A 13,496-nucleotide genomic window follows, 5' to 3' on the forward strand; every position below is an offset into this window, starting at 1 on the left:
TTATTAAGAAGCAAGGGCTGGCCCTGAGCTGAGGACTCTTGGACTCATGGTAGAACTTTTAAGTCTATTTTGTTTCTCTCTCGCTGTGAGAGGGGCCTGCATGCTTGGGTCCATTCTTTTTGTTTTTTCGATCTTTTTAGGTGGATGTATTTTGGCTGCGATGTGTTTCTCTTGTCCTTTTTTGTAATTTCCTTGAATGTTTCCTTTTTGGGTTACTTGTTTGGTTCGAGTTTTGGTAGGGGGAAAATATAAAAAGAAAATAGTTAAAAAGGTGCGGGTGGGGGTTTCAGGGGAATTTTTTGCAATCTTTTTCTGTGTTTGGAGGGGAAGGGCTGAGAGTGCCTGTACTTCTCATCTCTATTTGTTTGATTTAAATTGCACTATTGTTGGGAATGTTTCTGACTTATATAGAGTATTTGTTTAAGCAACTCTGGTTTGGGGAAGTGGTATGGATGGGCCGGGGGTGGGGAAGCCAGGGAACAATGGGTGAGAGACGCGCTGGCGCCGAAGCTGGGAGCCACCAGGCTAGCTGGGTGGGCTAGTCAACAGAAGCCAGGTTTGGGGTGTTCATATAGTTAGATTAGAGCAGGGGTTAGGTGGTAGGATGGTGTTGCTAGGGGATGGGGGGGTGGGGGGAGTTGATCTGCTGACGAGAATGGAAATTGGACATGGCAACAGTGGGGGGATCATGGGTGGAGCCGGCCAGGAGGCGGGCCAGAGGATGCGCGACACATGGCTGGGGGGCTGGCCAAGGAAAGGGGATGGCTGATCGGCAATGGGGGGGGGGGGGAGAGGTGGCGAAGTGCCCCCCAACCAGGCTGATCACCTGGAATGTTAGAGGGCTAAACAGGCCAGTGAAGAGGGCGCATGTGTTCACGCTTTTGCGGGTTCTGAAGGTGGACATAGTCATGCTGCAGGAGACTCACCTGAAAGTGGCAGACCAGGTTAGGCTAAGGAAGGGCTGGGTTAGTCAGGTTTTTCATTCGGGGCTCGACACTAAGACTAGGGGGGTTGCGATCCTGATTAATAAAAGGGTTCAATTTGAGGCGGAGGGTAAAGTTGCGGATGGGGGCGGCAGATTTGTTATGGTTAGGGGTAAGCTCGAAGGGGTGAGAGTAGGCTTGGTTGGTGTGTATGCCCCTAATTAGGCTGATGTGGATTTTATCAGAATTTTGCTAGGGAAGATCCCCGACTTGGACTCGCGCAAACTGATCATGGGTGGGGACTTTAACACAGTCCTGGACTCGAGCCTGGATCGGTCGTGTTCAAAAACGGGCAGGTTGCCAGCGATGGCAAAGGAACTGAGAGGGTTCATGGAGCAAATGGGGGGAGCTGATCCGTGGAGATTTCACCGGCCGTCGGCGAGGGAGTTTTCGTACGACTCCCATGTACACTAGGTGTATTCCCAAATTGATTTCTTTGTTATGAGTAGGGACTTGCTGGCCGGGATGGTAGGGGCAGAATATTCGGCAATTGCCATATTGGACCATGCTCCGCACTGGGTAGATTTACAGATTTGTAAGGATAGCTTTCAGCGCCCACAATGGAGGCTGGAAGTTGGATTGCTAGCGGATGAGGCGGTGTGTGAGTGACTCAGGAGATGCAAGCAGAATTACCTGCAGGTGAACGATACTGGAGAAGTCTCGGCAGCGGTGCTCTGGGAGGCGCTGAAGGCAGTGGTGAGGGGGGAGCTGATCTCAATCTGGGCTCATAGGGACAGGACAGATAGGGCAGAAACGGACCGACTGGTTAAGGAAATGTTACGAACGGACAGGAGCTACGTGGGGTCACCGAGGCCAGAGTTACTCAGGAAACGACAGAGGCTGCAGGCCGAGTTCGGGGTGCTGACTACCGTCCAAGGCAAAAGGCGCAATATATGAGCATGGGGAGAAGGCCATCAGAATGCTCGCACAACAACGAAGGAAGAGAGCAGCGGCTAGGGAGATAGGAAGGATAGCGGATGGGGAGGGAAATCTGGTGGGGGACCCGGCAGGGCTGAACAAGGCGTTTAGGAACTTTTATAGTAAGCTGTACACTTCGGAACCCCCCAGGGAACTGGAGGGGATGAGGCGATTCCTGGACGGACTGACCTTCCCAAGAATGGGTAGGGGGGTGGTAGACGGACTGGGGGCCCTGGTTAGGATCGAAGAGGTATTGGAGGGCCTGAAGGTCATGCAGTCGGGTAAAGCGGAAAAAGGTTGATGCGGAAAAGGCTTTTGACCGGGTCGAGTGGGACTATCTGTGGGAGGTGCTGGGACGGTTTGAGTTCGGGGAGGGGTTCATTGACTGGGTTAAGCTGTTATATCAGGCCCCAGAGGCTAGTGTAAGGACGAACGGGACGACACAGATTATTTCAGACTGCACCGCGGGACAAGACCGGGTTGCCCCCTCTCCCCACTGCTGTTCGCACTGGCCATGGAGCCACTGGCAATTGCTCTGAGAGCTTCAAGGGACTGGAAAGGGCTTGTCCGGGGGGGGGGAGTGGAACATAATGTCTCGATGTACGCGGATGACCTGCTGTTATACGTATCGTACCCAATGGCGGGGATGGACGGTATCATGGAAACCCTGAGGGAATTTGGCCGGTTTTCAGGATATAAACTGGACTTGGCTAAGAGCAAGTTGTTCGTAATTCAGGCGAGGGGGCAGGAGAGTAGGCTGAAGGGGTTGCCGTTCAAGCTGGTAGGAGAAAGCTTCAGATACTTGGGGATACAGGTGGCACGGGATTGGGGCCAGTTGCATAAGCTCAACCTGTTCCGACTGGTGGAACGAGTGAGGGAGGAGGTTCGGAGTTGGGATGCCCCCACTGTCACTAGCGGGGAGGGTGCAGACTGTTAAGATGACGATTCTCCCAAGATTCTTGTTCATATTTCAGTGTCTCCCCGTTTTCATCCTGAGGTCCTTTAAGAGGCTGAATAAAATTATCCTGGGATTTGTCTGGGCGGGAAGTCCCCCCGGGTGAGGAAGATGATGCTCAAAAGGAACAGAGGGGAAGGCCACTGGGCGGCCAACATAGCGATGATAAGGAAATGGATGGTGGGTACGGGGCCGATTTGGGAGCGGATGGAGGCTGCTTCGTGCAGGGGCACCAGTTTGGCAGCCCTGATTACTTCGCCTCTGCCGCTCCCGCCGGTGCGGTACTCCACCAGCCCTATAGTGGTAGCGGCTCTTCGGATCTGGGGCCAGTGGAAGAGGCATATAGGGGAAGTGAGAGCATCGGTGTGGACCCCAATCTGCGGCAATCACCGATTTGCCCCGGGGAACATGGACGGTGGGTATCGACTGTGGCGGAGGGCGGGGATTGCGAGGGTGGGTGATCTGTGCATGGAAGGGAGCTTCCCGAGCATGAGGGTGTTGGAGGAGAAGTTTGGGCTGGCGGGAGGGAATGACTTTAGATACTTGCAGGTGCGGGATTTCGTGCGCAGGCTGGTGCCGTCCTTCCCACGCCTCCCGCCAAAGGGGAGGCAGGACAGGGTAGTATCGAGCGGAGAGGTAGGTGAGGGTAGAGTCTCAGTTACTTACAAAGAACTAATGGGAGCTGAGGATGCACAGACTGAGAACCTGAAGCTTAAGTGAGAAGAGGAGCTCGTGGGGGAGATGGAGGACGGTATTTGGGCAGAAGCTCTGAGCAGAGTAAACACGACCGCAACATGTGCCAGACTTGGTCTGATCCAGTTTAAGATCATGCACCGGGCCCACATGACTGTGGCCCGGATGAGTAAATTCTTCGGGCTGGAGGACAAGTGTGCCAGATGCGCCGGTGGGCCGGCTAATCACGTGCACATGTTCTGGTCGTGCCCTAAAATCAGGAGGTACTGGCAGGGATTCGAGGACATCATGTCCCGGGTTTTGAAAACTGGGGTGGTAATGAGTCCTGAGGTGGCAGTCTTTGGGGTGTCGGAGGACCCGGGTGACCAGGAGGAGAAGGATGCTGACGTCTTGGCCTTTGCTTACCTGGTAGCCCGGCGACGAATACTGTTGGCATGGAGGAACCCGAGGCCCCCGAAGACCGAAGTATGGCTATCGGACATGGCGAGCTTTCTCAGTCTAGAGAAAGTTAAGTTCGCCTTGAGAGGTTCACTATCGGGGTTCGCCCGGAGGTGGCAGCCATTCATTGACTTCTTCGTGGAGAATTAACCGTCAGCGGTGGGGGGGCACGGGGTGCTAGGGTAGAGTAGAGTAGGGGTGGTTTAGGCAGGTCCTTGCGAGAATGGAGTTGTGGTTTGTACTATGTGTTATTTGATTTTCTTTTTTGTACAGTACTATACAACGTCATTGGGCAGCATGGTAGCATTGTGGATAGCACAATTGCTTCACAGCTCCAGGGTCCCAGGTTCGATTCCAGCTTGGGTCACTGTGCGGAGTCCTCCCCGTGTCTGCGTGGGTTTCCTCCGGGTGCTCCGGTTTCCTCCCACAGTCCAAAGATGTGCAGGTTAGGTGGATTGGCCATGATAAATTGCCCTTAGTGTCCAAAATTGTCCTTAAGTGTTGGGTGGGGTTACTGGGTTATGGGGATAGGGTGGAGGTGTTGACCTTGGGTAGGGTGCTCTTTCTAAGTGCCGGCGCAGAGTCGATGGGCCTCCTTCTGCACTGTAAATTCTGTGATATCTACGATTGTTCTTTATGCCAAAAATACCTCAAAATTGTTTATTAAGAAAAATAACTTATTACGCTAAAGTGAAGCTGGTTTCTCGAGGATTTGAGGAGTAATCATAAAAATCCTTTTAGCTTTTTTGCCATATATTCAACAGAGTTTAAGTCATTCCAGCATAAAAGTTCTATTACTGCATGAATTCTTTTCAAAGAGAGGTGTTTCTGAAACTGCTCCCAGATGCAGAAGGAAAACAATGGAAATTGAAGAAATATCCATTCAAATATGGCTTGAATAATGCATCCAAAGGGAGGTATTTTATTGGTATCGTAAAAAGAAAACTTTCCAGTATCTTCATGATGCATGTTGAGGATTTCTTATGAGGTGGCACTGTGGAATTCGAGAAATATGAACTAGAATTTTGCATTTGGCCGCCCACCGTGTTCTGAGGTATGGGGATGGGGGAATCACGTAAAGTGGCTTGGACGGGATTTCCTCTGGGATCCCACAGTTTTAGGTGGGGCTGACAGGGCCTTGGACGGGAAGACTGCCTCTGCACCAGTTAGGTCCCTTCAGTGGCCATTTTCCCACCCAGCGTCAATATTTAGATCACTGAGGGTGGGAGGGGCACGGTAGCTCCATTGAAAGACCCCGTCAAACTGGAGGTGCCCTCCCTTCACAGACAAGAGAACTTCAACCCTCCCTGCTCCCTCCTCCCCGGCTTACCATCCCACAGCAAGAGAGAGAGAAAGGAAATCTCTAAAATTAAGTAGTTGGATACAATTCATCAACTATCAGATTGTTTCCTAAAATGAAATGCGTGTACAAATAAATTGTTAGGACTTCAAGAGGAAATGTGTCTCACAATATAATGCTTTGTGAATTAATTTGTTTTGAAATTTTGGTTGTAGGCATAAACTCTAATTTTTATTTAAACAGGGAATCTGTTGGTTTGTATTGATTCATGTTTAATTGTATGCAAGTGGTGGGCACTAACTGGAGATTTACTTGTGCTCCTGTAAGTATTAACAGACTAAAACTCTAGTTGTTGCATTCAGAGGTACATGATCAGAGGTACATGCTTGTACAAAGAAATGTACAGCACAGGAACAGGCCCTTCGGTCCTCCAAGCCCGTGCCGACCATGCTGCCCGACTAAACTACAATCTTCTACACTTCCTGGGTCCGTATCCCTCTATTTCCATCCTATTCATGTATTTGTCAAGATGCCCCTTAAATGTCACTATCATCCCTGCTTCCACCACCTCCTCCGGTAGCGAGTTCCAGGCACCCACTACCCTCTGTGTAAAAAAACTTGCCTCGTACATCTACTCTAAACCTTGCCCCTCTCACCTTAAACCTATGCCCCCTAGTAATTGACCCCTCCACCCCGGGGAAAAGCCTCTGACTAGCCACTCTGTCTATGCCCCTCATAATTTTGTAGACCTCTATCAGGTCGCCCCTCAAGCTCCTTCGTTCCAGTGAGAACAAACCGAGTTTATTCAACCGCTCCTCATAGCTAATGCCCTCCATACCAGGCAACATTCTGGTAAATCTCTTCTACACCCTCTCTAAAGCCTCCACATCCTTCTGGTAGTGTGGCGACCAGAATTGAACACTGTACTCCAAGTGTGGCCTAACTAAGGTTCTATACAGCTGCAACATGACTTGCCAATTCTTATACTCAATGCCCCGGCCAATGAAGGCAAGCATGCCGTATGCCTTCTTGACTACCTTCTCCACCTGTGTTGCCCCTTTCAGTGACCTGTGGACCTGTACTCCTAGATTTCTTTGACTTTCAATACTCTTGAGGGTTCTACCATTCACTGTATATTCCCTACCTGCATTAGACCTTCCAAAATGCAATACCTCACATTTGTCCGGATTAAACTCCATCTGCCATCTCTCCGCCCAAGTCTCCAAACAATTTAAATCCTGCTGTATCCTCTGGCAGTCCTCATCGCTATCCGCAATTCCACCAACCTTTGTGTCGTCTGCAAACTTACTAATCAGACCAGTTACATTTTCCTCTAAATCATTTAAATATACTACAAACAGCAAAGGTCCCAGCACTGATCCCTGTGGAACACTACTGGTCACATCCCTCCAATTAGAAAAGCATCCTTCCATTGCTACTCTCTGCCTTCTATGACCTAGCCAGTTCTGTATTCACCTTGCCAGCTCACCCCTGATCCCGTGTGACTTCACCTTTTGTACTAGTCTACCATGAGGGACCTTGTCAAAGGCCTTACTGAAGTCCACTGCCCTACCTGCATCAATCATCTTTGTGACCTCCTCGAAAAACTCTTATCAAGTTAGTGAGACACGACCTCCCCTTCACAAAACCATGCTGCCTCTCACTAATACGTCCATTTGCTTCCAAATGGGAGTAGATCCTGTCTCGAAGAATTCTCTCCAGTAATTTCCCTACCACTGAAGTAAGGCTCACCGGCCTGTAGTTCCCTGGATTATCCTTGCTACCCTTCTTAAACAGAGGAACAACATTGGCTATTCTCCAGTCCTCCGGGACATCATGTGAAGACTGAGGATCCAAAGATTTCTGTCAAGGCCTCAGCAATTTCCTCTCCAGCCTCCTTCAGTATTCTGGGGTAGATCCCATCAGGCCCTGGGGACTTATCTACCTTAATATTTTTTAAGGCACCCAACACCTCGTCTTTTTGGATCTCAATGTGACCCAGGCTATCTACACACCCTTCTCCAGACTCAACATCCACCAATTCCTTCTCTTTGGTGAATACCGATGCAAAGTATTCATTTAGTACCTCGCCCATTTCCTCTGGCTCCACACATAGATTCCCTTGCCTATCCTTCATTGGGCCAACCCTTTCCCTGGCTACCCTCTTGCTTTTTATGTACGTGTAAAAAGCCTTGGGATTTTCCTTAACCCTATTTGCCAATGACTTTTCGTGACCCCTCCTAGCCCTCCTGACTCCTTGCTTAAGTTCCCTCCTACTTTCCTTATATTCCACACAGGCTTCGTCTGTTCCCAGCCTTTTAGCCCTGACAAATGCCTCCTTTTTCTTTACGACGAGGCCTACAATATCTCTCGTTATCCAAGGTTCCCGAAAATTGCCGTATTTATCCTTCTTCCTCACAGGAACATGCCGGTCCAGAATTCCTTTCAACTGACACTTGAAAGCCCACCACATGTCAGATGTTGATTTGCCCTCAAACATCCGCCCCCAATCTATATTCTTCAGTTCCCACCTAATTGTGTTATAATTAGCCTTCCCCCAATTTAGCACATTCATCCTAGGACCACTCTTATCCTTGTCCACCAGCACTTTAAAACTTACTGAATTGTGGTCACTGTTCTCGAAATGCTCCCCTATTGGAACTTCTACCAGCTGGCCGGGCTCATTCCCCAATACCAGGTCCAATACCGCCCCTTCCCTAGTTGGACTGTCTACATATTGTTTTAAGAAGCCCTCATGGATGCTCCTTACAAACTCCGCCCCGTCTAAGCCCCTGGCACTAAGTGAGTCCCAGTCAATATTGGGGAAGTTGAAGTCTCCCATCACCACAACCCTGTTGTTTTTACTCTTTTCCAAAATCTGTCTACCTATCTGCTCCTCTATCTCCCACTGGCTGTTGGGAGGCCTGTAGTAAACCCGCACATTGTGACTGAACCCTTCTTATTCCTGATCTCTACCCATATAGCCTCACTGCCCTCTGAGGTGTCCTCCCGCAGTACAGCTGTGATATTCTCCCTAACCAGTAGTGCAACTCCGCCACCACTTTTACATCCCCCGCTATCCCGCCTGAAACATCTAAATCCTGGAACGTTTAGCTGCCAATCCTGCCCTTGCCTCAACCAGGTCTCTGTAATGGCAACAACATCATAGTTCCAAGTACTAATCCAAGTTCTAAGTTCATCTGCCTTACCCGTAATACTTCTTGCATTAAAACATATGCACTTCAGGCCACCAGACCCGCTGTGTTCAGCAACTTCTCCCTGTCTGCTCTGCGTCAGAGCCCCACTGTCCCTATTCCCTAGTTCTCCCTCAATGCTCTCACCTTCTGACCTATTGCTCCCGTACCCACCCCCCTGCCATACTAGTTTAAACCCTCCCGTGTGACACTAGCAAACCTCGCGGCCAGGATATTTATGCCTCTCCAGTTTACATGCAACCCGACTTCTTATATAGGTCACACCTGCCCCGGAAGAGCTCCCAGTGATCCAGATAACGAAAACCCTCCCTCCTACACCAGCTGTTTAGCCACGTGTTTAGCTGCTCTATCTTTCTATTTCTAGCCTCACTGGCACGTGGCACAGCGAGTAATCCCGAGATTACAACCCTAGAGGTCCTGTCTTTTAACTTTCTGCTTAGCTCCCTGAACTCCTGCTGCAGGACCTCGTGCCCCTTCCTGCCTATGTCGTTAGTACCAATATGTACAACGACCTCTGCCTGTTTGCCCTCCCCCTTCAGGATGCCCTCTACCCGTTCGGAGACATCCTGGACCCTCGCACCAGGGAGGCAACATACCATCCTGGAGTCTCTTTCACGTCCACAGAAGGGCCTATCTGTGTCCCTTACTGTAGAGTCCCCTATTACCATTGCTCTTCTGCGCTTTGACCCTCCCTTCTGAACATCAGAGCCAGCCGTGGTGCCACTGCTCTGGCTGCTGCTGTTTTCCCCTGATAGGCTATCCCCCCCGACTGTATCCAAAGGGGTATACCTGTTCGGGAGGGGGACAACCACAGGGGATTCCTGCACTGACTGCCTGCCCTTTCTGGTGGTCACCCATTTCTCTGCCTGCACCTTGGGTGTGATCACATTTATATAACTGCTATCTATGACGCTTTCCGCCACCTGCATGCTCCTAAGTGCATCCAATTGCTGCTTCAACCGAACCATTGGGTCTGTGAGGAGCTCCAGTTGGGTGCACTTTCTGCAGATGAAGCCATCCGGGACGTTGGAAGCCTCCCGGACCTGCCACATCTCACAGTCAGAGCACTGCACCCCTCTAACTGACATTGCGTCAATTAATTAAAAGTTTTAAATTTTTTTTTAAAAGTTACTTTTAACTATCTGTTTCCTCGTACTAGATTTCTAATATAAATGTGAAAGCTAAATATAGTACTCTCCGATCTCTGGCTTAGATATCCCTCTAAATTATAATTAAGTAATTATGTTTAATTAGTTACCAATGCTTAATTTTTTAAATTTAGTGTAGATTCCCAACCAGCCACTCAGGTCACAGCTTTTCTGTGATGTCACTTCAGTTTCCCTACCGACACACACAATTTGAAAAAGGTATAAAAGTAAAAATGAGTAAAAATCACTTACTTACCTTCTTACCTTCTGAGTGTCTTAGATGTTCTCAGGTTCTCTCCCTGACAGAGACTGCTCCTCCGCCTCCGAATGGCGAGGAGTAGTATGTGTATCCTTGTAGATAAAGGCTTACAAATGTGTGTTAAGATAGGCTCCAGTTCTATCCTTCGCCTCTTTCTGGACTATGATAAATAAGCTTCAGTCAATGATGCTATTTGCTTTGTGCAACAGAGTCTGAGTCTAGTACATTTGTAATACGAATCAAGAAGTAATCCTAAAATAGTGACAACTTCATGCCCAAATTAAGTTTTTATTTTGAAAGGTTAGCTTTCATTGATTGATGTTTTGAATAAAAGGATTGTTCAAGTGCAAATTGATTTAAAGAAAAACTTCTAAGTTTAAAAATAGCTATTTTTTTCTTAAGGACTAATTAGTTTCACGAACAATATCAGTAATGAAATATATAATAAGTGCTGTGTAAATTTAATGTAATTTTACCAGCAGACCTGTAATTGGAATGTACTGTAGTTGTATGTATTTCTAAAACAGTACTTTGTAGTTTGTCAAGGGGGATGAAATGTTGTTCCACTAAAATTTGTTTTCCAAAGTGAGAGATCAACTGATGTTTACATCATCATGAGAGATCATTAGATTACAGTACATTAGTTTTGTTTTTAGTTGCTGTACTTGAGAGGCTTCACTGTCCAATATTCATAATCTTTCATGCAATGAGAACATTTCCAAATATAAATCACAAGCCTAGTAGTTAGATCAGAAATTTGAGACTGATTGCATTAAACCTTCTGTTCTATCGTATAAATAATGACTGTATTTTTTGTTCTCTCAACTATAAATGCTTTATTTTATAAATTACAGGGTGGTAGCTGTTGCAATCAGCAATAACTATTCCGTGCAATGTACAATTTATTAAATTCCCTCAGGCAATTCATTTTAAATTCAGTGACTGTTTGCAGAATTGGTAATAATCCTTCCCCTTGTTTATCTCGGGCTGCCTACATATGTCACATGGGCATGATGCTGACATTGAAGTTCCGTTTTTGTAGTCTAAAATGTTCATTTAGGTGATTTTAATTGATTTGCTCTTTTTTTTAATTCATTTTATGGGATGTATTTCACCACTGACTAGGCCAACATTTGTTGCCCATCCCTAATTGCCCTTGAGAAGGTGGTGATGAGCTGCCTCCTTGAACTGTCCATGTGGTGTAGCCATGCTCTTTTTTTTTTTAATTTAGAGTATCCAATTCTTTTTTATCCTTTTAAGGGGCAATTTAGCATGGCCAATCCACTTACCCTGCATATCGTTTTAGGTTGTGGGGGTGAGACCCAAATTAGGGTTAGCAAACACGGGGAGAATGTGCAAACTCCATACGGACAGTGACCTGGGACTGGGATCAAACCTTTGTCCTCAACGCCATGAGGCAGCAGTGCTCACCACTGTGCCATCGTGCCGCTCGGTGTAGCCATACCCACTGTGCTATTAGGGAGGGAGTGCCAGGGGTTTTACCCAGGGATAGTGAAGGAACGGCGATATATTTCCAATATACATATATATATATATTTCCAATATGTATATATATATATATATATATTTCACTGGGCCAATCCATGATATCAAGTTTTCTGTCAAGTTTCTAATCTTTTGATAATTGGCTAAAACCATTGAAAATTACTTTAAAAAATATTCAGTAAGAGCAAAGGACCAAAAACAAAGCTTTTAATTACATTTTAAGTGATCATTTCTAATAGCGGTAGGTAATGACGTTGAATTAGGAGTTGCCTTTGTTGGAACTTAGAGCCAGTATGAAATAATCTGCTGATTAGGTTTGAATAGCATTGGTTTTAATATAAGAACTAGGAATACAAGAATAGTAGCAGGATTAGAATATTTGGCCCCCACAAGCCATCAATAAGATCATGGTTGATCTACTATGTCAGCTACATCTTTCTGCAGTATCCCCATATCCCTTGATAATGTTGGTATCCAAAACTATTGACCTCTGTTTTGAATGTATCGAACAACTGAGCATCTATCGTCCTCTGGGGTAGAAAATTTGAAAGATTCACAACCCTTTGAGTGAAAAAAATGTCTTCTCACATCAGTCCTAAATGGCCAATGCCTTATTCCAATCTGTGACCCTTTGTTCTAGAACCCCCCCTCCAAACCAGAGAAACATCCTCCCAGCAGCCCTCTATCAAACCTCTTAAGAATTTTAATGTTTGATGGGATCATTTTACATTCTACTAACTCTAAGGAATATAGGTCTAGTCTATTTAAATCTCTTTACATCGGCAATTTCTTTATTCCAAGAATGAGTCCAGTAAACCTTTGTGGCACTCTTTCTTAAGTGTATTCCTCCCTGGGTAAGGAGTCCAAAACTTTACACAGCACTCTAAGTGTGGTCTCACCAAAGCCCCGTACAATTACAGGATAACGTCATTACTCTTGTATTCCAATCTCCTTGTAATAAAGATTAACATACCATTTTGTTTTCCTAACTGCTTATTATACTTCAATTAACCTTTTGTGATTTGTGTACATGGTCCTGCTCAATAGAAGCTTTACCAGTATCTCACCATTTTTAAAAAATACATTGCTTTTCTATTTTTCCAACCAAAATGGTTAACTCCACCCGTCATCATATTATATTCAATCTGTCATGTTGAAAAGAAAGATTTGACTTGCATTTACACATTAACTTTCGTGACCTCCAGCCATCCGTTTTCAGCCAATCAAGTACTTTTGAGTGAGTCACATTTGTAATGTACGCAAAAGGATAACCAATTTGTGTACAACAAACACCTTTTCATGATGTTGGTTGAGGGATATGTATTGATCAGGACACTGGTGATAACTCCCCTACTCCTCTTTGAACAAGTGTCAAAGGACCTTTAACATCCACTTGAGAGAATGGATAGGGTCTTTGGTTTGACATCTCGTCCAAAAGATGGCACCTCCAACAGTACAGCAGTTAACAACTCAAGTCTGTTCTATTGGTTGTTCATAAGAAGGAGAGTATTGACCTCTCTCAATCAGCCCTACCTTGCAAAACCAAAAACAAAATGTTTACTGTTGGGTGTGAGTGCATGATTGGGCAGCACTTGCTGAACAATCCCAAGTGATCTAATAGCTACACTAACCACCAATTTTAGATGATTATTTGAGCTCTTAATGGGGCTCAGTTACATTTTCCAGAAGTGACATACATTCAGATACAGGGACCTGTTCTCCACAAAGAATATGTTCAAGCCTTGTGCCTTTTTTTGAATTATCCGGGAGCTGGAGGAGCTTTGTTGCTTTCTCAATGGCAATTGCTACGGCCAATTCGCCATGTCAACCAATCAGTACCCTTTTCTCCTGTCGTATAAATTGTTGTGAAATTTGATATTCTTGCGTTTGTGCCGATGAGGGCTGTTGCTAACTTTTGGTTGGCTCTTAATTCGTAATTTGCTCTGTTTGTTTAACCTTTGCTCTAGAGTCGCCAGGTATCTTTATGATACCGCCACGAGATTCAAGTTCAAGTAATGATCAATAACTTAACACACCAATTAGTGAGATTCAAATCAAAACACATTTATTAAACACAGTTA

At 46.3% G+C, this 13,496-nt stretch overlaps 1 protein-coding gene across 3 annotated transcripts in view; it reads left to right on the forward strand.

The window, feature by feature from the left end:
* rgmb (repulsive guidance molecule BMP co-receptor b) overlaps window positions 1-13,496 on the forward strand; it is a 277,533-nt gene that overhangs the window by 63,996 nt on the left and 200,041 nt on the right. The gene's annotated exons all lie outside the window — the stretch shown is intronic.

The sequence above is a fragment of the Scyliorhinus torazame genome, chromosome 9 (genome assembly GCF_047496885.1).
Source record: "Scyliorhinus torazame isolate Kashiwa2021f chromosome 9, sScyTor2.1, whole genome shotgun sequence".
In the NCBI taxonomy this organism is placed as follows: Eukaryota; Metazoa; Chordata; class Chondrichthyes; order Carcharhiniformes; family Scyliorhinidae; genus Scyliorhinus; species Scyliorhinus torazame.